Source organism: Halichoerus grypus, chromosome 14 (assembly GCF_964656455.1).
Source record: "Halichoerus grypus chromosome 14, mHalGry1.hap1.1, whole genome shotgun sequence".
In the NCBI taxonomy this organism is placed as follows: Eukaryota; Metazoa; Chordata; class Mammalia; order Carnivora; family Phocidae; genus Halichoerus; species Halichoerus grypus.
The window spans coordinates 21,806,986-21,833,213 of record NC_135725.1 but is presented as its reverse complement, the minus strand read 5'-3'; the positions used below and the strand labels follow the sequence as shown (position 1 = coordinate 21,833,213).

At 35.9% G+C, this 26,228-nt stretch overlaps 1 long non-coding RNA gene and 1 pseudogene across 1 annotated transcript in view; both read left to right on the top strand.

Annotated features, from left to right (window-relative positions):
* Positions 1-26,228, top strand: part of LOC144380149 (uncharacterized) — a 274,054-nt gene that overhangs the window by 112,185 nt on the left and 135,641 nt on the right. The window contains exon 3 of the long non-coding RNA XR_013443964.1: positions 17,468-17,564. This is a non-coding gene — a long non-coding RNA (uncharacterized LOC144380149). The remainder of the gene's footprint in view (positions 1-17,467; positions 17,565-26,228) is intronic.
* On the top strand, positions 12,134-12,312 carry LOC118535438 (U2 spliceosomal RNA; annotated as a pseudogene).

Genomic DNA, 26,228 nt, shown 5'->3' with positions numbered 1-26,228 from the left:
TCCAAGTTCATACATGGTGTAGCATTTATTAGTAGTACTTCAATCCTTTTTGTGGCTTAATAATATTCACTGTATGTGTATAGCACACTTCTTTTTTTTTTTTTTTTAAAGATTTTATTTATTTGACAGAGAGAGACACAGTGAGAGAGGGACCACAAGCAGGGGGAGTGGGAGAGGGAGAAGCAGGCTTCCCGGTGGAGCAGGGAGCCCGATGTGGGACTCGATCCCAGGACCCTGGGATCATGACCTGAGCCGAAGGCAGACGCTTAACGACTGAGCCACCCAGGCACCCCTAGCACACTTCTTTTATTTATCAATCACTTGATGGATTTTTGGGTTATTTCTACTTTTTAACTATTATGAATAATGCTGTTTTGAACATTCATGTACAAGTTTCTGTGCAAACATGTGTTTGCATTTCTTTTGCATATATGCCTTCAAGTGAGATTATTGGGTCAAATGGTAAATCTCTGTTCAGTTTTTGAAGGAACTGTCAGACTATTTTCTAAGGTGGATGCACCATTTTATATTCCCACCAGCAGTGTATGAGGGTTTCAATTTCTCCACAACCTTGTCAACACTTGTTTTTATCTGTCTTTTTTATTATAGCCATCCTAATGGGTGTGAAGTTCCCATATTGTGGTTTTGATTTGCATTTTTCTGAAGATTATGATGCTGAACATCTTTTTATCTACTTGTTGGTTTATGCTTGCATATCTTTGGGAGAAATGTCTATTGGGTTTTGTTTTTAAGTCATTATGAGAATCATTACTTTTTAAGAGAAGATCAAGCTATTTACATTCATTGACTAAACCAATATTTGTTTTTTGCCATTTTATGTTTTCTATTTTTTGATATTTTACTACCTTAAATTTATTTATTTTAACTTTCCTGAATGATTTCATGGTTATGAATACTATTTTCAACCATTTTGATGGTTCTATTTAAAATTTGGGATGTATTAAAAAATTGTGAAGTCTTTTTGTTACACATCTCTGATTATTTAAATGAGATGAAAATTCAAAAATACCTCCTGAGTTCCACTCAGGTAAAATGAAGCCTTTACTAAACTTTTACTTCCACTTTCCACTCTGTTCCCAGATGTATAGCACACTGTCTGTTTATATTATTTTATAAAATATAAATTTTTTCAAGAAATGCATGAATTGGCAAAAATGAACATTGGGATATCTGGAAAAAAATTTATTATTTTCACAAATAAATAAATTAGATAGCAATAAAAGTTTGGATTTATAACCCTTTGCTTCAAAGATACATACTTACTGGTTTTATTGTGTATTGATATTTGGGACTGTAAAATAAACTTGGTGATAAAACGTTGTGATTTTTTTTTTTATTTTTAGATTTCTTTTTGCTTTCCATACATTTAAGGATATTTTTATTATTCCTACACACAATATTTTCCAAAGTATGTTTACATAGAAATTTCTTTATTTTTGTCATTTGACCCTTCTTTACATGACATATTTTGTTCTCCTTTATTTTTATGGTTCCTAAAAGTATTTTTAATTATATCATTGATTTGCTTTTACGTCAAAATTGCTTTTTATTCCCTTAAGTATTAAGTTTTAAACTGGATTTTTGTTCTCTTTCAATTCAATTCCATTCAGTTGTACAAAATTATGTTTAACCAGTATCTACTGAGCATGATCATCTACTGAGCATCATCGTATACCGACCTGTGCTGAAGATAGATAGACACAAGCTTTGCTCTCATGGAACTTAACAGGGTAGTTGACAAAACAGTAGATCTGGGTGCATTCAATGGAAAGGGAAGTATGTGCTGCAACATGAAATGTAGCATGAAATGAGGAATCTTATTTTGACAATGAGGTAAGGAAAGGCCTTTCAGAGAAAGTAAAAAGTAAGGTGAAACATAAGGATGGGTACTATGAAACAAGTCAGGGTCACCGTGATATTGGCCATAGTTGGGGACTGCTAAGGGACAGAGAGAGTCCTTAAGCTTCCTGAAAAAAAGCAAAATTAAACAAAATCCAAAGGTGCCACAAAGGGTTCCCAAACTCTAAGCTATCATCTGATTTTGTCAAGAAAACCCATATATTGTCCATCCATTGCCTATGGATGCTTCCACATGATGATGGCAGGGTCGAATAGTTGCAGGAAGACCTTATGGCCTGTGAAACCTAACGTTTTATTATCTGGCTCTATACAGAAAAAGTTCATTAACTTCCACCACAGAGGGACAAAATCCAGTTTCAAAGCTGTCTGTCTGTTTATATGTCTACCAATCTTACCAATCTGTGTTAGAACACACCACTGAGCCAGTAGGCATATTTTGTGGGAAGATAAGTTCAAATTCTTACTCCCTTTGAGCTATGAGTGCAACGTGTGGGTAAAATGCCTATTCCCCCCCACCAATGTTATCCATGGACATGTAGTTTATAGAAATCCTTAGGTACTATCAAAAACTAGACTTCCAACTTTTATTTTTGTTTTTGTTTTCTATATATTGGTATTTTAGAGAGACATTATGAGAGGTCACACAGGAAAAATCTACACAGATATAATTGTAAAACTGAATTATGTGTGTCACTTGAGATCTTAATAATAGAGTAATCCGTCTTTGTTGGGTTAGGAATTGATGACATGGCCTAACTTTTACCTTCTGGGTTATTCTAATCTAGTTATTGATACCATTGTTTCTTCAATTTACTAGTCTTAAAATACTCCAGTTAACCTTGACACTCTCCATTCTATTGATATTTCCCTTCCTTTCTGCTTGGAACAAAATAATATGAGCCCTTGGGCATTGGCATGGTTGTGTTCCTTGTTCTCCTTTTCTTAAGTTGCCCTCCTGCAAATATCTATCTGTGCACTTTGCCAGGTGAAGATACAGAACATTAATTGCCACTGGCACTCCAGTTACTACCCTATTCAGAAAACTGCGATGGTACTCCATCACATGTAGTAGGGTTTGATGAATTATGACCTGCATGCCAAATCTGACCCTCTGTCTGTTTTTATATGTCATGTGAGCCAAGAATCATTTTTACATGTTTAATGGCTGCAAAACATTTTTTAAAAATACTATTTCCTTATGTGTGAAAATTATATGAAATTCAAATTCCAATATCCATAGATACAATTCTTTTAGGAGACAGACACCCTCATTCATTAGTATATCACCTATTGCTGCATTCACCTACAATGGCAGAGTTGAGTAGTTGCAACAGAGATGATGTGACCCACAAAATCTAGAACATTTACTATCTGGTTCTTTATAGTAAAATTTGTCACCCTCTGGCCTATAGGATTAGTTCCAATTTCTTGGCCTCCCATCACATATCTTATATAATCTGACCTCTAGCAATTTTCTTACCCCAGCTCTTCCCATACAAATCTTCAACTAAGTTAATTTTTTATCCTTTTGAAACTGTGAGCATTTCTGCTTTTACTTTCCTCATCTTGTGGCTCCTCCCTGTAATTCCTGGTTCCTCTTTTCTACTTAAGAACTGCTTTTCCTTCGTGATCAATGAAAATTTAACCTTACTTTTAAAGTCTTCCTTGATTTGTCCCACCTTCGATGCTTGATACATAAGAGTTGCTTCTTTAGTCAGGATAATTAATTCCCAAATCTCAGTGGTTAAACTCATTATTTCATAATTATGCTATAGTTTGATTGGGTATTTGGTCGGCAGCCTCCACATGGTAATATCTCCTTCCATCTTGTGATACTGAAAGCTTCTAAGCCTTCAGTAGAATACTCTGCTGTAATCCTTGCATTCAGCAACAGATAGAGTAAGAAAGTTTGGAAAGGCTGTTTTATGGCTGGCCTGGAAGTAATATACATGATTTCCACTTAAGTTGTTTTGATCAGTATCCAGTTACATGACATCAACTAACTGCAAAGGAACCTGGAAAATGTGGTCTTTCTTTGAACCCTGGAGGAAATGGAATTGGTGGACATCTGGCTGGGTTCTACCACATTGCCAAAAAGATGTTAACTGTTCTGTGACTCTTTGAGGAATGGAATTATACTCCTATTTATATTTCCAGTCATGTAGCACAGTATTTTGTACACTACATTGTAGGTGTTAACTAAATATATCATAGTGATACTTATGCCAACTCTCCATTTTAAGTGTGTAAAGTTGTCTTTTTAAAAAAGATTTATTTATTTATTTGAAAGATAGAGGTAGAGAGAGAAGCATGAGTGGGAGGGGCAGAAGAAGAGAGAGAGAGAATCCCAAGCAGCCTGCTGAGCATGGAATAGACATGGGGCTTGATCTCACAACCCTGAAATCACAACCTGAGCCAAAATCAAGAGTTGGACGCTTAACCAACTATGCCACCCAGGTGCTCCTAAAGTTGTCTTTTTTAAAGGTTATTGGCTCATTTGAGATGTCAGGCTGATTTCATCCACTGTTGTATATATTACACTGAAGCAATATCTTATTTTAGCAATGTGGAAAAAAAAATTATCATGCTAGGTGATGCCTACTAACGGAAATAACTTAGGAAGTTTCTTACCCCAGGGTTTCAATCTTCATTGTAGAGTCACATCATTATCAGAGTGGCTAGATTTGTACTTATTTAGACAAGTGTCTCATAGATCCCAATATGTGATTAAGATTGTATTAAAGAGGATTCTGAGGAGATGGTGGAGGAAGAAGCAGAGGAATCTGTCTTCCTACCTAGACAACAGTTGTGCTGGCAGAATCTGTCTGATGTAACAGTTTTGGGAATCTGGACTCTCTTGAAGGCTTGCAACTATTAAGGAAAGGCTTAGACAGTATAGTGTGGATTAATTTCTGTTAATTTCAACTCTTAGCTCAGGAGAGACTACTCATAACACATATCTCTGACCCATAGCAGGCAGCAATACTTGTGTCCCTGGATCAGTATGCATGCAGACTGTGGGAGCCAGGGTGGATAGTAAGGAGCCTGTCCTGAAATACCAGGGATCTATAATCTGATTACTGAGTGCTGCTTCTGATCATGGAGATGGAAACACTGAGACCTCCTTTAATTGTTGCAAGCAAATTCCCCTCTGGCTGAAGGGAATTCTATGGGATTAAGGGAACAAGCCCTTTAAATCCCATTTTTTTCTCTTTTTACCCATTTGGGAGCCAGACATTAAAGACTGAAACATTCTAAAGCAACAGCCTGTTTGGCAAAAATTAGAAAGTGATCACATATGCCCACTGAAAGGTGAAGGCTCAGAAAGGACCCAAGAAGACCTAAGTGTACACCTCAGGCTGAACCATGGCACAGAGACAACAATTAAAAAAAAAAAAAATCCAAACGACAAACAAAGTAAAACAAACAAACAAAAACTCAGCAATGCTAAGGAAGAGGGAGATTATAATTGTCAGACTTACCATATTTTTAAATACAAATGTCCAGTTTTTAACAACAACAACAACAACATTACAAGGCATACAAAGAAGCAGAAAATATGGCCCATTCAAGGTAAGAAATTAAATCAGCAGAAACTGTCCTTGAGAAAGACCTGATGGTAGATTTACTAGATAAAGATTTTTAAAAAGTTGTCTTAAAGATGCCCAAAGAACTAAAGAAGATGTAGAGATCAAGAAAATGATGTATGAACAAATGGAAATATCAACAAAGAGATATAAAACATTAAAAAGAAATAAAGTTCTGGAGCTTAAATTTTAATAACTGAAATGAAACACTCATTACAGAGATCAAATTTGGGCAGTCTAAAGAAAGACGCAGCAAACTTGAAGATAGGACAATTGAAATTATCTAGTCAAAGGAACAAAAATAAAGAAGGTTGAAGAGAAGTGAACAGAATGTAAGGGATCTGTAGGACAACATCAAACAGACCAACACACTCATCATGGGAGTCTAAGATGGAGAAGAGAGAAAGGGCAGAGAGAATATTTGAAGAAATAATGGCTGAAAACTTCCCAAATTGGATGAAATACCTGAGAATAAACTTCCAAGAAGCTCAACGAACTCCACGTAAGAGATTGACAGTGAGACACATTATAATTAAATGTTCAAAAGCCAAAGACAACAGATTATATTGAAATTAGCAAGAAAGAAGTGACTTGTCACATACAAGGGACCCTCGATAAGATGATTAACAGACTCTTCATCAGGAAATTGGAGGTTAGAAGGCAGTGAGCCTATATATTCAAAGCGCTAAAAGAAAACTCACCCAAGAATCCTGCATCCAGCAAAACAATCTTTCAAGTGAGGGAGAAGTAAGACATTCCCAGATGAACAAAATCTGAGGGAGTTCATTACCACTAAAGTCTAGTGGTAATGAAATGCTCAAAACAATACTTCAGGGTGAAAAAAAGGACACTAGATAGTAATTTGAAGCAATATGAAGAAATAAAGATCTCAACAAAGGCAAACACATGGGCAATTATAAAAGCTAGTATTATTCTAAGAATAGACATAACTCCAATTTTGTTTTCTATATCATTTAAGAAACAAATACATTAAAAAGAACAAATTATTAAAGACTAGTATTATTATATCTTTGGTTTGTAACTCCATATTTTCTACATAAATCAAAAGACTAATGCAATTAAAAGAATTATTCCTTAATATCTTGGGGATACAATTTATAAAGGCTTGATTTTGTGATATCAACAATTGAAAGGGATAGGGATGGAGCTATTAAAGGAACAGAGTTTTTGTATGTTATCAAAGTTAAGCTGATATAAATTCAAATTAGAGTGTTATAACTTTATAGTGTTAAATGTAATCTCCATGGTAACTACAAAGAAAATAGCTACAGAATGTACACAAAAGGAAATAAGGAAGAAATTTAAACACTTCACTACAAAAAATCAACTAAACACAAAAGAAGAGAGTAATGTGGGAAATGAGGAACAAAAAAGCTATAAGTCATGTAGAAAACAAATAGCAAAATGACAGAAGTAAGTCCATTCTTAACAGTAAGTACTTTAAATGGAACTAAATTAAAGTTTTCAGTCAAAAGACAGATTGGCAGAATAGCTAAAAAAAAAATATGATCCAACTATATGCTGTGTATAAGAGACTCACTTTAGATCCAGAGACACAAATTGAAAGGACAGAAAAAGATAGTCCATGCAAAGAGTAAGCAAAACAGAGCAGGGGTGGTTGTACTAATATTTGACAAAATAGACGTTAATACAAAAAATTTTACACAGGATAAAAAAGGACACTATATACTAATAAAAGGTCCAGTACAGCAAGAAGATATAAGATTATAAACATTTACACACCTAATGATAGACCATCAAAATACATGAAGCAAAATTAACAGAATTGAAGGGAGGAATAGACAGTTTCATAATAATAGTTGGACTTTAATACCCCACTCTCAATAATGGATTGAACAACCACACAGAAGATAAGTAAGGAATTGGAGAACTTAAACAGCATAATAAACCACCAGATCCAACAGATGTACACAGAACACCTGACCCAGCAACAATAGCATACACATTCTTCTCAAGTGCACACATGACGTTTTCCAGGATAAAGCATATGTTAGACTACAGGTTAGCTCTCAATAGATTTTAAAAGGTAGATGTCATACAAAGCATCTTCTCCAACCACAACAGGCTGAAGATAATAATAATAATAGGTTTAAAACTGGAAAATTCACAAATTTGTGGAAATCAAACTAGACACTTTAAACAACCAATGGATTAAATAAGAAATCACAAGGGAAACTGGAAAATACTTAGAGAGTAATGAAAATAAAAATGCATCATACCCAAAACTTTGGGAACATACCAAAAGCAGTGCTAAATGAGAAATTTATATTGTAAATGCTTACATTAACAAATAAGAAGGCTCTCAAATCAACAATCTAACTTTGCCAATTAAGGAACCAGAAAAAGAAGAACAAACTAAACCCAAGGATAACAGAAGTAAGGATATAATAAAGATTAGAGCAGAGATAAGTGAAATTGAGAATAGAAAACACACACACACACACACACACACACATATATATATAAATTCAATGAAACCAAAACTTGGTTATTTAAAAAGATCCACAAAATAGACAAACCTTTAGCTAGTTTGACTAAGGGAAAAAAAAAAAAAAACTGAGAACACTCAAATTACTAAAATTAGAAATGGATGTGGGGACATTATACCAAGTCATTCTATAGTAATAAGAAGGATTATAAGAAAGTACTGTGAACAAATGTATGCCAACAAATTGGATAATCTAGATGAAATGGACAAATTCCCAAAGCCTACCAAAATAATTTTTGAAGAAATAGAAAATCTGAATGGATTTATAATAGTAAGTAGATTGAATCAGTAATCAAATATCATCCAACAAAGAAAAGTGTTGGACCTGATGCCTTCACTGGTGAATTCTACCAAACATTTAAAGAATTAACACCAGCCCTTCTCAAACTTTTCCAAAAATTGAAGAGGAGGAAATACTTCCTAACTCATTCTACGATCTCATCGTTACCTCGATACCAAAGCCAGACAAAGACACTATAAGAAAACCATAGCCCAGTATTCCCTTATGAACACTGATGCAAAAATCCTCAAGAAAACCAGCAAAATGAATTCAGGAGCATGTTAAGAGGGTTATATACCATGACCAAGTGGGATTTATTCCTGAATGTAAGGATGATTCACCATATGAAGTACATATAGCACAACAGAATGAAGGAATAAAAATTCACATGATTTCTCAATTGATGCAGAAAAAAATTCAACAAATGTGACAAAATTCAACATCATTTTATGATAAAACACTCAACAAATTAGGGATAGCAGGAAACTGCCTCAAGAAAATAAAAGCCATATATGAAAAACCCACAGCAAACATAATATTCATTGGTGAAACACTGAAAGCTTTTCCTCTAAGATCAGGAACAAGACAAGAATGACCTTTTTTGCCATTTCTATTAACATAGTACTGGAAGTTCTAGCTGGAGTAGTTGGACAAGACAAAGAAATAAAAGACATCCAAATTGGAAAGGAAGAGGTGAAATTATCTCTGTTTGCAGATGATAAGATCTTGTATGTAGAAAACTAAAAATTTTACCAAAAAATTGTACTACTAATAAATGAATTCAGCGAAGTAGCAGGATACAGTCAACACACAAAAATCATTTACCAGTAATTAACAATCTGCAAAAGAAATTATGAAAACAATCCCAGTTATAATAGCATCAAAAAAATACTTAGGAATAAACTTAACCAAGGAGGTGAAAAACTTGTACAATGAAAATTATAAAACATTACTGAAAGAAATCAAAGAAGACATGAATAAATGGACATAAACACATATCATGCTCATGGATTAAAAGACAATATTGTTAAATGTCAATAATATCCTAAGTGGTAGAAGGATTCAATGTAGTCACTATTAAAATCCCAATGATTCTTTTTTTTTTTTTTTTTTTTTTTTGCAGGATTAGAAAAACCCATCCTAAAATTCATATGAAATCTCAAGGGAGCCAGAATAACTAAAATAATCTTGAAAAGGAACAAAGGTGGAAGACTCACACTACCTGATATCAAAACTTACTATAAAGCTGAGTAGTCAAGGGGCTCCTGAGTGGCTCAGATGGTTAAGCGTCTGCCTTCAGCTCAGGTCATGATCCCAGGGTCCTGGGATCGAGCCCCACACCGGGCTCCTGGCTCAGCGGGGAATCTGCTTCTCCCTCTCCCTCTGCCTCTCCCACTGCTTATGCTCTCTCTCTCTCTGTATCTCTGTGTCTCAAATGAATAAATAAAATCTTAAAAAAAAAAAAAAGCTGAGTAGTCAAAACAGTGTGGGGCTGGCATAAAGACAGACACATAGACCAGTGGGATAGAAGAGTGCTCAGAAATAAATCCTTGCATATATGGTCAAATGATTTTTGACAAGGGTGCCAAGACAGCCGGTGCTAGAAAACTGAATATCCACAGGTAAAAGAATGAAGCTGGATCCTTGCCTAACACTATATACAAAAATTAACTCACGATAGATTAAAAAAAAAAAAACCCTAAAACCATAAAATTCTTGAAAGAAAATATAGGGCAGCGCTTCACAACATTGGATTTGGCAATGATTTCCTGCATGTTACACCAAAAACACATGCAAAAAAAAAGAAAAAAATGGACAAAGTGGACTTAAGGAAAATTTTTAAAATTTATACATCAAAAGACAGTATCAAGAGAGTAAAAAGGCAACCCACAGACTGGTAGAAAATATTTGCAAATCACATATCTGATAAGAAGGAGGTTATACAGGGTGCCTGGGTGGCTCAGTCAGTTAAGCCTCTGCCTTTGGCTCAGGTCATGATCCCAGGGTCGTGGTATGGAGCCCCACGTCTGGCTGTCTGCTCACTGGGGAGCCTGCTTCTCCCTCTCCTTCTGCCTGCCACTCCCCCTGCTTGTGCTCGCTTTCTCTATGTCAAATAAATAAATAAAATCTTTTTTAAAAAGGAGGTTACACTTGCCAACTCTTTCCTTTTTCATTCCACTAATGTTTAAATATTAATATCTTATATTAATATATATCTAATATCTAATATGTAAACAACAAAAAAGCAATCTGATTCAAAAATGGGCAAATAATTAGACATTTCTACAAAGAAGATATATAAATAGCCAATAAGCACATGAAAAGAATGCAGTGTGGCTAATCATTAGGGAAATGCAAGTCAAAACTACAGTGAGCTACCACCTTAGACTCATGGAGATGGTCACTATCAAAGATTGGAAAATAACAGATGTTGGTGAGGATGTAAAGAAATTGAAACCGTGTGCACTGTTGGTGGGAATATAATGTATAGCTGCAGAATATTTTGTACGGTCCTTCAAAAAATTTAAAAATAGAATTACTGTATGATCCAGCAGTTCTACTTCTGAGAATATGCCCCAAAGACCAAAAGACTTGAAAGAGGTGTCTTGAAGAGTTATTTGTACAACCATATTTGTAGCAACATTATTCACAATAACTAAAACATGAAAACAACCCAAGTGTCCATTAACAGAACGAATGGGTAAGCAAAATATGGTATATACATGCAATGGGATATTACTTGGCCTTAAAAGGAAGGGAATTCTGACATATGTTACGACTTGGATGAACCTTGAGAATATTAATTGAAATGAAATATTGAGAATATTAATTGAAATGAAATAAGCCAATCATAAAAAAGACAAGTTCTGTATGATTCCACTTGTACAAAGTACTTTGAGTAGTCAAAAATCATAAAGATAGAAAGTAGAATGGGCCAGGTGTTGGGGGTAGGGAGAAATGAGGAGTTACTATTTGATGGGTATAGAGTTTCAGTTTTACAAAATGAAAAGAGTTACGGAAATGGATGGTGGCGATGGTTGTACAGCATTGTAAAGTGTATTTAATACCATTGAATTGCACACTTAAAAATGGTTAGGGTGGTAAATTTTATATCATGTCTATTTTACTACAATAAAATTTGGGGGTGGAGAAGAGTCTTTGGAAGGCATCCATTCATCCAGTGTTGTTGGGGAACATGGCAAAGACAATGGAAGAAGGAGGTTACACCTGCTAGCTATTTCCTTTTTCATTCCACTGATGTTTATTATCACTGGATTTTTGGGAGCCTGGGTGTCTCAGTTGGTCAAGCATCTGCCTTCGGCTCAGGTCATGGTCCCAGAGTCCTGGGATCGAATCCTGTGATCAAGTCCCGTGTTGGGCTCCCTGCTCAGCGGGGAGTCTGCTTTTCCCTCTGCCCCCCACACCCTGTTCCTGCTTGTGTGCTCTCTCTTTCTCTCTCACAAAATTAAATAAATAAAATCTTTAAAAATAAATAAATAAATAAAAAATAAATATCACTGGATTTTAGAATTTCTTTAAAAATACAATTGCCTAAAAGTTATAAAGATATAGAAGTGAACTAACAGTAACCAAATGGTTTAATAATTAGATGATGTATCGGTAGGATGGAATATGATTTTTTAATATGAAAATATTATTTTTTTAAGGTGAAAATTTAAATGTATTATGTGATCCAAGAGGAAATAGAATTATTAAGGGCATAGTGATTGTAATGATGTAAAAAAATATGCAACATGAAAAAATGAAATTATAGTGAGGCAGATTATGTGTCTCTGATAACAGTTTTTCATTTATTCTAGCTGTATATTCTCTTAAATTTAAAATAAGGGGAAAAAAACTTCTTGGCCTTTTAGCTAAGATCAAGGGTAGTATCTGTTCTTACCAGTTTAAAGTAAGGAAAAACTAATAACCTCTAAAAAGCTAAACTGGCTACAGTCTCAGGAGGTCTCCACCTACCAAATTTTGTGACTCAAATGGTTGAAGGTTCAACCTTACAATTGACCACACCCCTACATACTCCCTTACATACGTTATTTCCTTTAATCTGCCTCATTGCTCCTTCTATCAGACCTTTGCTTTTGCATAAAGTCAATTGCTGTGTTCTTCATCACCATTCCTGTCCCAGCTCATCTTAGACACTTTAGTTTCTTGTGTCAAGTTGCCCAACCTTACTCAGTTTATTACCCACCCACTGTGTATTGCAATAAAGATGGCAGAAGCCATTTAAAAAGATTATATTAGAAAGTCTTTAAGTTACACAAAAAAATCCAATGATAAGAACAAATTCTAAATTTGCTTTGGATGTAAGCTTTTCACAGCAATGACAAAATTGGGCAAGTCTGAACAATCATAACCAATGCCTCTCTTACTCAGATGAACACTGTGTGGCATTTTCTTTGCACATAGGAGCATTTGCTTTCTCCTTACACTCAAGATTGACTCATCATTATTGTTTAGTTTCTAATGAACACTGATAAAATATTCAGGGTGCCTGAAATTTTTAGCTTTTTCTTAAAGGAGTTTTGAAATGATGCTCTTGAGTGCATGACTAAAGGTATCCTATAATAAAAGTACATAAAAATGGTCAACAAAATGAAAGTGTCAATAAAAATAGTCTCTATGATGACTTCTAAAGGCTGCTTGCTGCTGACCTGGCTTTTATTTCTTCTTTAAATATTAATTGTTGATTTGCTGGTTTGAAAGCTTAGCTTTGAGTACGGAGAGGTCTATAGCTATGAATTTCTGATTTTTTTTTTTTATTTGAAAGCGAAAACTGGATTCCACTGCTCCCAAGAGGGTGTTGGGTTTGTGTGCTAATCCCACCTGAGTGTATTGTGTTGTTTCTACACTTGCTGAGTCTCCGTGTCTTGTTTTCGTGCATCGCTGTGCTAGGGAAGTTGGTGAGGAAATTTGCCCATGAAAAATATCAGAGCAATAAAAAGGAAAAAAATAAAGAACAAAGACAGCACTTTCCATTCTGAATGTGTTTCTTTTTAATCCTGTCTCGACTCCTCACACATCCCAAAGAGGTAGTTTGATATAATGGAAATGATAAACTTTGGTGTGTAACCATTTTTGGTCCTGTAATTTAAAAGTGACATGATTTTCAGGGAGATTCGCCATCTGTAAAATTAAGGATAATATCTATCTCACAAGGATTTTGTGAGAATTAAGTTCAATACTGTGTATAAAACAAGTATCAGCCATTAAAGCATGTGTCTGGTGTATTCATAAAACCTCTGGTTTCACCTTAATTTTCCTACCCTGATATATCTGTGACTCCTAGTCTGTACATTTGTTTGTTTGTTATGTTGCTCAAGGACATGCTTCTTTGAAAGCTGCCTTAAATATTTTTGGAAGAGTGAGAGCGTGCTAGTTATTAATTTATTGCTTCTCAGCACCAAACTCACACTTCTTTGTCCTACATTGTGCTACTGGAGCTGGACTCAACAAACAAAATTCTTCAAACAAACAAAATTCTTCGCCTGTGGCTCAGTGTTAAGTTCTGCCAATGGCCAAGCCCAGAGGGAGGTTCCCTGCAGTTGCTGCTTATGTTCACCTTACAGTTCTCTTCTATCCCATCAGTTGTTAGCCACATTTTATCATGATGAACCAGCATAGTTAACAGGTCTTTCTTCCCTGTGCAAATTACTGGTACGGCCTCTGTGTCCTGACCAGGCCCTGATGGATACACAGAGAGTTAAGTGTGATTGACAGTATTGATTAAGTTCAAAATGATTTTATTTAATAAATTTGAGCCAGTTATTTCACCAAGAGTATAAAAACGAGTAAGACAAAGTCCCTCCTCTCAAGAAACTTACAGCATAGTCGATTTCTAGAATCACATAGTGGAAAGAATGTTTAAGATCAGTTTTCTAGTTTTCCAGCTTGCTTGTAAAACATCTACAGTAGGTCGCCTTTTGGTCTGGCCCCCAACACTTCCTCAAGAGACAACTGCATTTTTGCCTTCACAGATTATTATCCTGTTCTTCCTCATTTGAAATAAGACTTACTGCCTTGTAATTTCATTTATCGAACAAAACTCTACCTTCTGGTACAATTGGTTAATCCAGTAAGTATTTATTGGGCACCTTCCATGCACCAAACACCATTGTAAATCCTACGGTTGCACCTATGAATAAACATGAGGATTCTCTGCCCTCATTGATCATAGGTTCTAGTGCAGAGACAAAGAAGAAACAAGTCAACAAAGAAATACAGAAGATAATACTGAGAAGGAAGGACATAAACCTGGTGGTGCATAGCAAGTGCCCGGGGTTAGGTGGACTACTCCTTTAGAAAAGTGGTCATCAAAGTCCTCTCTAAAAAATGTTATCAGGAATGGTTTGGCATGTCAGCGATCCAGTGGAAGCCCGTGTGCCTGGACCAAGGTAGGCACGAAGGCAGGTGGGACAAGATGAGGATGCAGCAGTTGTAGGGATAGCATACAATGGGAAACCAATGAGGGTTTTAAGCAGGGAGTCCTGTCATTTGCCTTGGGGGAAAAAGTCTCTCTTTTTCCCATGACTATTTTCTGTCTAGTTATCTACCCTGTACCATGTCCCCTCCTCTTCCCTCTTCTCCCAACCCCATGTTATTCATCTCCATATCAAAAATTCTCAGCTTCTTAATCAGTGTTAGCCCTCTTATATGCTGTGGTTCTCAGGCCCCTCTTATCTTGACCATCCCTCAGGACTTATTCTGTTTATTTGTTCAGATCCCAGAATTAAACTCTTTATATTTTGCATTCTAAATGTGATCTAACCAATGCAAATAAAGAGACTCTGTCCACGGTTTGGGTACTACATGAGTGCTAGATAATTTTTAATTTTTTTTTTTTTTTTTTTAAGAAGCAAACTCTATTCTGCTCTTGGCTTTTGCTGAACCACTGCTTACTTAATCTGGAATATGGTAAAACCAGATTGTTTTCATTTTCTCTTTAAGTCTTATGGAATTGAGTTCTAGAATTAGAATAGAGAAGTTTGCATCTTTTTCAGTTTTAAAGGTTGTCTTGTTGGTATTATCAAGTGTTTTTATCTAAATTATTTCTTTGCCAGAGTCTAGGTATCAGAATTGCCACAATTAAAAATCAGATGTGAATGATTATGAAATCTCCAAGTAAACTTCAGAAATTAGCATTAGAATTCTGTCACTATCACAGTGACACATGTAATTTCAGTTTCCTGGAATTCCTCAAAATTCTTTCATGCTTTTCCATATCAGATACTCTGGAAGGAAGGAGGAAAGAAGGAGGGGAGGGAAAGAATCCCCTTGATTCTGTAGTAAAATGCATAACCAATCCTTTTGTTAACTAGGGTTTATGGCAACATGCGTAGAGCCTGGAGCTGAGGAACAGGTTTGAAATCAATAGAGAAGCCTGTGAGAAATATTTCCTTATTTCCTATCTATGCTGAGAAAAAGTTATATTTGCATTTGAAGACATCTAAAAAATAGGATAAATAAGTGTAGTTGAAAAACATCTCTCAAAAATCATAATACATACGAGGCATGGCTTCTTAAAAATTTAGGATTAAAGCTTACCCACGATAGCAAAAATGTGACAAAGTCTAAGATGTTGCACTGATCGTGACTACGGGGGACCCAGATTTGCTGCAGGTCTTTGGAATGCAGTGATATTACCAGATATTACCAGAGACTAGGAATACATTTGTGCTCAATTACAACATGTAGAATACTGTGTTGGGCTCTATTCGAATTTGTTTTCTATTATATTTGGTTATAATTGAATCATAGAACATTTTGGTTACTTTAGAGAACTCCTGGTTCCTATCTGAAAGAATAGTTCTCTGTTTTTGCCAAAGTACCCAGACAAGAAAACAGCTGTTCCTGAAGTGTCGTTGTCTTCAGAAAGGTGAAGGTGCGACGAATACTTTCAAAATGTGAAATGAGAATAGGGAGGTCAGTGGGGTTTAAGTGGGAAGAGTGCTATAGATCTGGCTGGGTGTCTACCCCAGAGACATTCTCCTCTTAATACTTAACTGCCAAGACCGCAAGTTTGCGTGGGGCAGCAGTGTGCCCATATCAGAAAAAGCAAAGCTTCTCAGAGGCCTTGCAACTATGGGGAGTCGTATGACCCAGGCTTAGTCAGTGAGATGTAAGTAGTAAGTCATTTGGATTGGGATTCTGGAAATGCTATTGCTGTCCTATTTTCAAATTTTTAAAAAGACAGTTTGAGCTCATATGTATTCTTTTTTGTGCCTTTGCCTTTTGTTTCCTAGAATGTGATTTTGAGAGTGAAGCACCTTCTTGTAACCATGAGTCAACAAATAGGAAGAGGAAAGGCACGTAGTAAGGATGGTGGGACACACGGGGAGGTTGTGTGGGCCTCATGGGCATAATCAACCTGCCGGACAGCCTGGGGCTGCTATCTCTGGACTCAGTGTCCTGTGAACAAAATTAAACCATATTATAATAGAGTTTTCTTTACATGTAGATGAATGCAGTCCTAACTGGTTAAGCAATCTAACTACAAAGATGAATAAATTTGACTTGATTCTTTACAGGAAATCTCTTTTATGAAGTCAGCAGTGTTGGATTAAACTGAGCCACGGTAATGTCTGTGATGGCTTATTTGATCATTTGAGCAAAACTTTCAAATAAACGCCTTCAAAGAAAATGTACCCTATTTCTGTTCCTATGGATTACTCACAGTAGGCCAAAAATAGTGGCCAAATTTAACTCTCTTCTTACCGAATATCATAGTTCATATTGAGTGAAAAATAGGGGCTCAAATAGACCTGTACTGGGTCTCTTCTTTTAACTTGTCACACACATGTAAGTGTACACACAGACACACACACACACACAGACAGACACACACACACACACACACACACGAGCGCAGAGAGATTGAGAAATACATCAGGCATTTCCTACACACAAATACTGAAAGAAAATGTTGTCTCTTCTCTCTTCCAAGTCTCTCAAATGCAAGTAGGATTATGAGCTTTTGGCTGTTTGCCTACCTTTTAGTGCAATTTACCTTTAAGATGAGGGCCCTTAATCATAATGGATTTAGCCTGAGCCGCTATACGATGCTGACAACCCATGTCTTATTAATGAGTATTTCAAGCATCCATTTCAGTATATCTTGTCTTATATGACAGGAAAACATTCCAATAAATCTGTTCTCTTCATTCATCACAGGTTTGACAACAGGAGTGTGAGCAAAGACAAAAGAGACCTGAAGCTTAAGGAGGTATTGCTGTTACCCCACAACGTACATCCCATCTTGAAATCCCAGGTAACTGTCTTACCATTGCTAAACGGCAAGACTGATTTTTACAGGATTGCCAATGTGATCAGTATCAGTTAATTCTACTGTACCCAGCATGAGTAGAACTGATCCAAATCCATGTTGTATAAGGTCTGACTACAAAGGCAAATGGTTTCGACACCGTTCTGTGTTAAGAATCTTCCATCATCAATGATAGAATATTAAGTTGCTGTAAGCCTTTGAAATTCCATAGAAAATTTAAAAAGAGTTCCAATCTATTAATTTTAGTGATATTACTAGCAATATTCGTTGCTTCTTAGCAAGATGAATTCCTAAAATACCCATGGGTATTTCTTTCTGGTACAATAGTGTGTACTGATTGCTGAAGATTTGTTTTGCTAAGCCAGAATCTTGAGGGATCTACTTGTCTCTTCTTACCTGTCACCTCTTCCCACCCACCCTTTTAAAATTTCTCTCTCTCTCTGTTCCCCTCCTCACAGTAATTTTTTCAATGTCATTCCATCCTCATCACTCTTACCTTATTTCAAACCACCACCATCATTCTCTAACTTAACCTTAATTAATAGCTTTCTAATTGGTCTCCTTGCCTTTATTCTAAATGGTTCTCCAATTTTTTTTACACTCAACACATGCAAACCTTGTTTTTTAATTAATCTACTGTGTTTTAAAACAAAACAGTTTTAAATTTACAGAACAAATGAGGATGTGTAGAATTCTCACATATTCCCCCCATCTGCACCTCCCCCACAAATAGTTTCCACAATTGTGAACATCTGGCATTAATTAGTGTGGGACAATTGGTACAATTAAGGAAACAATATTGAAGCATTATTATTAACTGAAGTCAATAGTTACATTAAGGTTCACTGTTCCTGTTATAGAATTCTTGGGTTTTCACAAATGCATAATGTGATGTGTTCACCATTATATTATCATACAGAATGGTTTTACTGCCCTAGAAGTTTCCAGTATGGCACCTATTCATCCCCCAGCCCCACGCTGAGCCCCTGGCCACTACCCATCTCTTTATTTTTTCTATATTTTGCCTTTTCTAGAATATCATATATTTAGACTCAGAGAGTATGTTGTCTTTTCAGACTGTCTTCCTTCATTTAGCAATATGCATTCAAGGGGACCCATGTCTTTTAGTGGCCTGATAGCTCATTTCTTTTTATCACTGACTAATATTTCCTTGTCTGGATGTTTAACAGTTTGTTTACCATTTGCCTACTGAAGGATATCTGGTTGCTTCCAGTTTTTGTTTAATTCAAACATTTTAAAATTTGTCTTAAGATTTCCTCTGTGATGAATATGTTGTTCAGAACATTGTTGTGTAATATTCAACTATTTGGGGATTTTCCTCCTTCTTTCTGTTACTGATTTCTAGTCTAATTCCATTGTGGGCTGAGACCATGCTTCGTATGATTCCTATTCTTTTAAATTTGTTAAGGTGTATTTCATAGCCTGGAATGTGGTCTCTCTCAGTGAATGTTCCATGTGAACTTGAGAAGAATGTGTGTTCTACTGTTGTTGGGTGAAGTGTTCTATAAATATTGAATAGATCAATTTGATTGATGGTGCTGTTCAGATCAATTCTGTCCTTACTCATTTTCTCACTGCTACATCTATCAATTACTGATAGAAGGGTGTTGAAGTCTCCAATTATCATAGTCAATTCATCTATTTCTCTTTGAGGTACTATTAGTTTTTGCCACGTGTATTTTGACACTGTGCTGTTAAAAGCATATACATTACCAAGTGTTAGGTGTTAAAGGATTGACCCCTTTATCATTATATAATGCCCCTTTCTATTCCTGTGATTTTCCTCTCTCTGAAGTCTGCTTTGTCTGAGATTAATATAGCTACCCTAGCTTTCTTTTAATTAGTGTTTGTATGGAATATTTTTCTCTATCCCCTTTACTTTTAATCTCTCTGTGTATTCATGTTTAAAATGGGTTTCTTCTAGACAACATGTACTTAAGTTTTTTAAAATCCACTCTGTCTCTTATCTTTTAATTGGTGTATTCAGACCACAAAGACACAAAGTGATTATTGATATAGCTGCATTAATATCAACCATGTTTGACACTGTTTTCTGTTCATTGCACTTTTTTCTTTTTTTGTTCCCTCTTTTGCCGCCTTCTCTGATTTCAGTTGAACATTTTATATGATCCTATTTTCTACTTCGCTTTAATTTTTTTTTTTTTTTTTTGGTGGCTGTACTAGAATTTTCAATATACATTTACAACTAAGTCCACTTGCAAATAACACTGTTACATGTCATGGATAGTGCAGTTACCTTGTAATGGAGTATTCCCATTCTCCTCTCCTGATCCTTATAACATTCATTTCACTTATCTGAGTGTTCTAACCTCCTAATATATTGTTGATTTTGCTTTGAACAGTTGCCTACTATATTAATAATAAGAACAAACTTATAGATTTATTTCTTCCCTTACACTTTTCCTTTCTTTATGTGGATCCAAGTTTCAGATCTGTATCATTTTCCTTCTTTCTGAGGATTGTAACACTTTCTTGTATGGCAGGTCTGCTGGTGACAAATTCTCTCAGCCTTTGGGCAAGTATTTCTCCTTCAGTTTTGAAGCATAATGTTACTGGATACAGATTTCCAGTTTCTTTCAACATTGTGAATATCTTACTCTATTCTCTTCTTGCTCCCATGGTTTCTGACAAGAAGTTCAGTGTATTTTTTTTTTCTTTGTTCCTTCATAGGTAAGAGTTTTCCCAAGTGTTTTCCCACTCCTCTTGCTTCTTTCAACATATACTCTTTGCCTTTGGTGTTCTACAGTTTGGATATGATATCTCTAGGTGTAGAGATATCATTTATCCTGCTTGGTGTCTTCTGAGCTTCCTGGATCTGTGGTTTGGTGTATGTCATTCATTTTAGAAAATTCTCAGCCATCATTACTTCACGTATTTCTTTTGCTCCTTTCTCTCTTCTCCTTGTCCTATTCTCCTTACACATATGTTGTACCTTTTATAATTGTCCCACAGTTCTTGGATATTCCATTTGTTTTTTAAAAAATTCTTTTTTTAATTTTGTATTTCTGTTTGGAGAGTTATTGTTATATCTCAATATCACTGATTCTTTCCTTGGCTGTGTCCAGTATTTTGAAACAAACATTCTTCCTTTCTGTTATAGTGTTCTTAATTTCTCAGATTTTCTTTTGATTCTTTCTTAGAGTTTCACATTTTCTACTTATATTAGTCCTCTGTTCTTTCATGTTGTCTACTCTTTCCATTTGAGTCCTTTACATATTTGTCATAGTTTTTAAAAATTCCTTCTCTGATTATTTCAAAATCTGTGTTATATCTGAGACTGGTTCTGATGCTTTGTCTCCTTTGTCTCTCCAGACTGGTTTTTTTTTTTTTTTTTTGGCCTTTTAACACAGCTTGTAATTTTTTTTTTTTGAAAGCTGGACATGATGTATCACTTAATAGGAACCAAGGCAAAGAGGCCTTTAGTGTGAAGTTCTATGTTAATTGGGATAGGAGCTAGCTCTGTTTAATATTTCTGCAGACAAATGTGACAGAGGATTCAGTTCTCTCTAGTTTCCTTGTTTGTTTCCTCCCCTGTTGCATTTTGTTTCTCCAAGAACTTGAGTGGGGCCTGTGTTTTACAGGTCTCTTGATTATAACCTATTGTCATTATTTATTATTTCTCAGTTTTTAGTGGGCCTAAGTCCCTGGGCTCTGACTTTCAGAAGCATTTCTTAGTCTTTTTTTTTTTTTCGTCTCTTTCTCTAGATAGGAAGGATAGTGAGTTGCAGTTGGTAATGTGCTTCTTTCAGGTCAGATAAGGCTGGAATATAGTAGTTTTCCCTGGAGGACAGACTTTTGTTATGGAAAACCTCTTGATATGTTTCAAAATGGTAACTTTTGCCCCACTATCCCTGCCTGGAATAGGAGGGGGTTTGCTCAGATCTTCATGTTGAACACCTGCTGGGGTTGCTGGAAATAAAACCCACAAAAGCATGGAAGTCTCTGCAAAGACTGAGCCCCCAGAAATTTTTTTTTAATTTTAAAAGCATTTAATCAAGTAGGAAACGTATTTGCAATATGCATAACAGGAATTAATACATAAAGAACACTAATAAAATGACAGCTGTTTGGGGTTTTTTAAAAAATTTGAGAGAGAACATATGAGCGTGAGTGTGTGGGGTGGGGAAGATCAGAGGGAGAGAGAGAATCTGAAGAAGACTCCCCACTGAGTGCAGAGCCTGATGTGGGCCTCAGTCTCAGGACCCTGAGATCATGACCTGAGCCAGAATCAAAAATTGGATGCTCAACCAAGTGAGCCACCCAGGATCCCGAAAATGATAGTTTTAATGAAAATTAGAACAAGAGATATGAATAAGAAATTCACCAAAAAGATGTATATCTAAATATATTTCAGAAGTTAACTCTTGCCAACTCTTTTTTTTTTTTTTATTGTGGTAAGAACACTTAAGATGGGATCTATTCTCTTGATTTTTAATTGTGCAAACTGTACCGTTAACTATAAGCACATATTGTACAGCAAATCTCTAGAATCTATTCATTTTGTACAACTGCAACTTTATACCCACTGATTAGCAACTCCTCATTTTCCCCTCCCCCAGAGGCAGTAATTGATAGGTACACTTAAATGGTAATTGTGATGAATTGCTGCAGGTTGAGTATGGACTAGTTTGGGAATAAAAATTCAAGGAGATACTGCTGGAAGTTCTAACTCTCAACCTAGCCTATACTCAGCCTTCAGCAATTTATCAAAAATCACCATCGAAGGGCTCCTACCAGTTACTATCTGCAGGGGCTTCTGCTCCTCGTTTGTTGATCTTGGCTGTGATTCTCTGTATTCTCCTGTCTCTCCAGATTTTGGGGTAGTGGTTTGCCCAGTGACATCAATTCTCTGATGGATCTGAGAAAAGTCATTTTCAGTTTGTTCAGACTTTTTTGTTGTTGTGGGATGGGAGTGATGACTTCCAAGCTCTTTAGATGGAGCTGAAAGTTCTAATTTTTTTTAGTCAAATATTTTTTTAAAGATTTTATTTATTTATTTTAGAGAGAGAGAGAGCATGAGCGGGGAGGGGAAGGGCAGAGGGAGAGGGAGAAGCAGACTCCCTGCTGAGCAAGGAGCCCAACGCAGGGCCAGAGATCATGACCTGAGCCAAAGGCAGACGCTTAACCAACTGAGCCACCAGGTGCCCCAATAATGTCTTTTATAGTTCCATTTACAACAGTGTCAAGAAAAATAAAATATTTAGTAGTAAATTTAGCAAAAGGAGTATAAAATGTATACTCTGAAAACTGTGTTTGAAAATTAAATGGAAAATCATCACATATTCATGGATTGGACTTAATATTGTTAAGTTGGTAACCCTCCCCAAACTGATTCATAGATTTTACACAATCTCTATCAGAATCCCAGCTCGCTTATTATTGAAATTGACAAGCTGATTCTAAAATTCATCAAACATTCCAAAGGATCTAGAATAGCCCAAATAGTCTTAAAAAAAAAGAAGAAGAAGAACAACAACAACAAAATTGGAGGACTCATACTCCATGATTTCAAAACTTAATGTAGTGAAACAGTAGTCAATGCATTGTGGCACTGGGGTTAAGATACACATATAGATCAGTGAACTAGAATTAAGAGTCTAAAGAAAACCCGATGTGTCTGTGGTCAACTGATTATTGGCAAAGGTGTCAAGACTGTTAAATAGGGAAAATAACCTTTTCAACAATGGTGTTGGGATAACTGGATAGTCACATGTAAAAGAATGAAATTAGACACTTACTTCATACCATATACAAAAATTAACTCAAAATGGGTTAAACATCTAAATGTAAGAGATAAAATTATAGAACTCTTTGAAGAAATCATCATGATCTTGGATTTGTCAATGAATTCTTAGATATGACACCAAAATCAAAAGCAGCAACAACAAAAAAAGGAGATAAAATGGACTTCATCAAAAGTCCTAATCTTTTTAAAAAGAAAATCTGATGAAGCCATTTTCTAGCTTAATATTTTTCAGTAGATCCCTATTGCCTTGAGATTAGAACTCAGACTCCTAGGCATATCATATATGCTTTTTCATTTAAAAATGCCACCTAAAGAGAGGTACCTGGGTGCCTCAGTCAGTTAAACATCTGACTGTTGATTTTGGCTCAGGTCATGATCTCATGGGTCATGGGATCAAGCCTCACATCAGGCTCTGCGCTTAGCCCAGAGTCTGCTTGAGTTCTCTTTCTCCCTCTCCGTCTGTCCCTCTCCCACCCACCCCTGCTCATGCACCACGTGCTCTCTCTCTCTCTAAAATAAATAAATAAATCTTTAAAAAATGCCATCTAAAGAATTTAATATATTTTAATGTAAAACAATGTCTATCTACATATATGTTTGTATTTGATATCTGTTTATCTAGCGTGCATGGGTAGTTGTGTGAGCATGTTTTAAATTGTCATTTACTTACATACTTTTTTATGAAAATCTTTTTTACTTACAAAGTTTACTTACATATTAAATCACAAAAATTCATGTCATCTCTAAGTTATGTAAATAAACATAAAATCATTTTTATTCCTCAAAGGCTTACATTATCTTGCTTGCTCCATTGATCAGACATTAGTTTTTCAGGCTGAATTTTTTTGAGAGCTGTATTTCATATTTTACATTCCACTTTTATAAAGTGCCTGACTCAGGAAATATTTAGTATTTGCCATAGGGAGCTCAAACACAGAGAATAGCTGTGAGCATACTTCTGGGATTATCACTGAAGCAAGCACTCTGAATCTATAAATCTGCATCCCTCTCAGCTAACCCTTAGTAGATCAAAGCAATAACAACACGAGAGAGAGAGAGAGAGAGAGGCAAGGAGAAGATCATCTGTGGTTTGTTTAGCCATATTATTATGCACTTATAAAATGCTTATTTTATTCATATTTTTAAAGATTACTATATGCCCTACAGTGTAATTATCACTTTGTATTAAAAAATATATATACATATATACATATATATGTATACACACACACACACATTTTCCTCTCTCTTAGGGCTTATAGTCTAGTGAAAAAAGAGAAAGACAAGAAAATTAGTGACTGTAATAGAGTTTGTTAAGTACCATAGTAAAATAAGAAGTAAATGCTTTGAGACTATGTGGGGGAATATCTACTCGGGTTATAAAGGGAGTGAAGATATGTGTGCTGATGGAACATATATCTGAGGTAACATCTGCATTGGGTAAGAGATGATAGGCAGAGAAAAGGAATGGTTGGGTTGGAGGACTCTATGAGAAACTGCCCAGATCTTCCTTTTGGGACTTACTCTCCTACTGCTGACTGATAGCCTTCAGCTGTCAGGCCTTTCTGGACTTTCCCCTTGGAAGTCTCTACTTGCCTAAGGTCATGTCCTTTTCCCAAGGGTAAACTGCCTCCATTGATTGGCCTTTGCAAGAGCATAAAGGCCTAGTCTACTCCCACAGTAGGTGGCAACTCTGAAGAGCCTGCCTAGCCGCAGAGCTCCCTATGGAGTCAGTTAAGGCCTTTGATGAGACTGTGTCACAACCCCACTTTTTAATCAGCTCATTTCTGTTTCCTTTCCTTCACTTCCCTCCCATTCCACAGCTTTTGATCCTAAGAGAAATCCCTAAGAAAGTCTCTGTACTCTAATTTTTGTCTCAAAAATCTGCTTCCTGGGGAACCCAAACTTTATTGGTTTGTACCAAGAATGTTGTGAGAACACAGATGCTAAGATGAGATGCAGGAGGTGGACCACATATGAATATGAATCTATTCCATTCATATATGAATGCCCCTAGCACAAAATAGATTTTTAATAGTTAAAATTTTTATCAGTGGTGAATTGGGAAGAGTATACCAGTTGTTTTTGTTATCTACTGCTATATAATAAATGGCTCCAAAATTAAATGTGCTAAAATGGAATTTTGTGGATTTCCCAGGCTTACCTGGGTAGAGGGGTCACCACGCTCTTGTTCTGTGGTATTGGCCAGAGCTGCAATCATCTAAAAGCTCATTTGGGCTAGATATCTAAGATAGCTTGCTCACCTGGTTTGCAATTGGTGCTCTCTGTTGGCTGAAAGCCCAGATTGGGCTGTGGATAAGTGTACCTATATGTGGTCTATGTGTTTGGTTTGGGTTTCTCATGACATGTAGTCTAGGGCCAGAGAGGATGCAGCCTAAGAGTAAGTGTTCCAAAGACCCTGGCAGAAGGTAAAAAGCTTCTTATAGCTGAAGTTTGGAAGCTATGCAGCATCACTTCTGTACTGTATTGGTCAAAAGCAAGTCATGCGGCCAATCCAGATTCAAGGGAAGAGGACCATGCAAGGATGTGAATACTGGGAGATGTATTCACTGGGCGGGGAGGGACCATCTTTGGTGTCTAGCTACCATTATCGGGGGCAATATATCAATTATTTGAGAAATCTGTATGTGTGTATAGGTGTGTGTGTGTAGAGGGAGGGATAATTATTATAACTATAAGGAAAGTTTAATAGGGTGACTGTTGCTAAGCATGATTGATATTTTGGAAAAAGATATGAAAAGCAGTATTTAATTACTAATTAAACACTGAATATGAAATTCATACGGCCTGCTTTGTAGTATATAAAGAGGCTTTCATTCCACCCAAAGGAAAGAAAAATC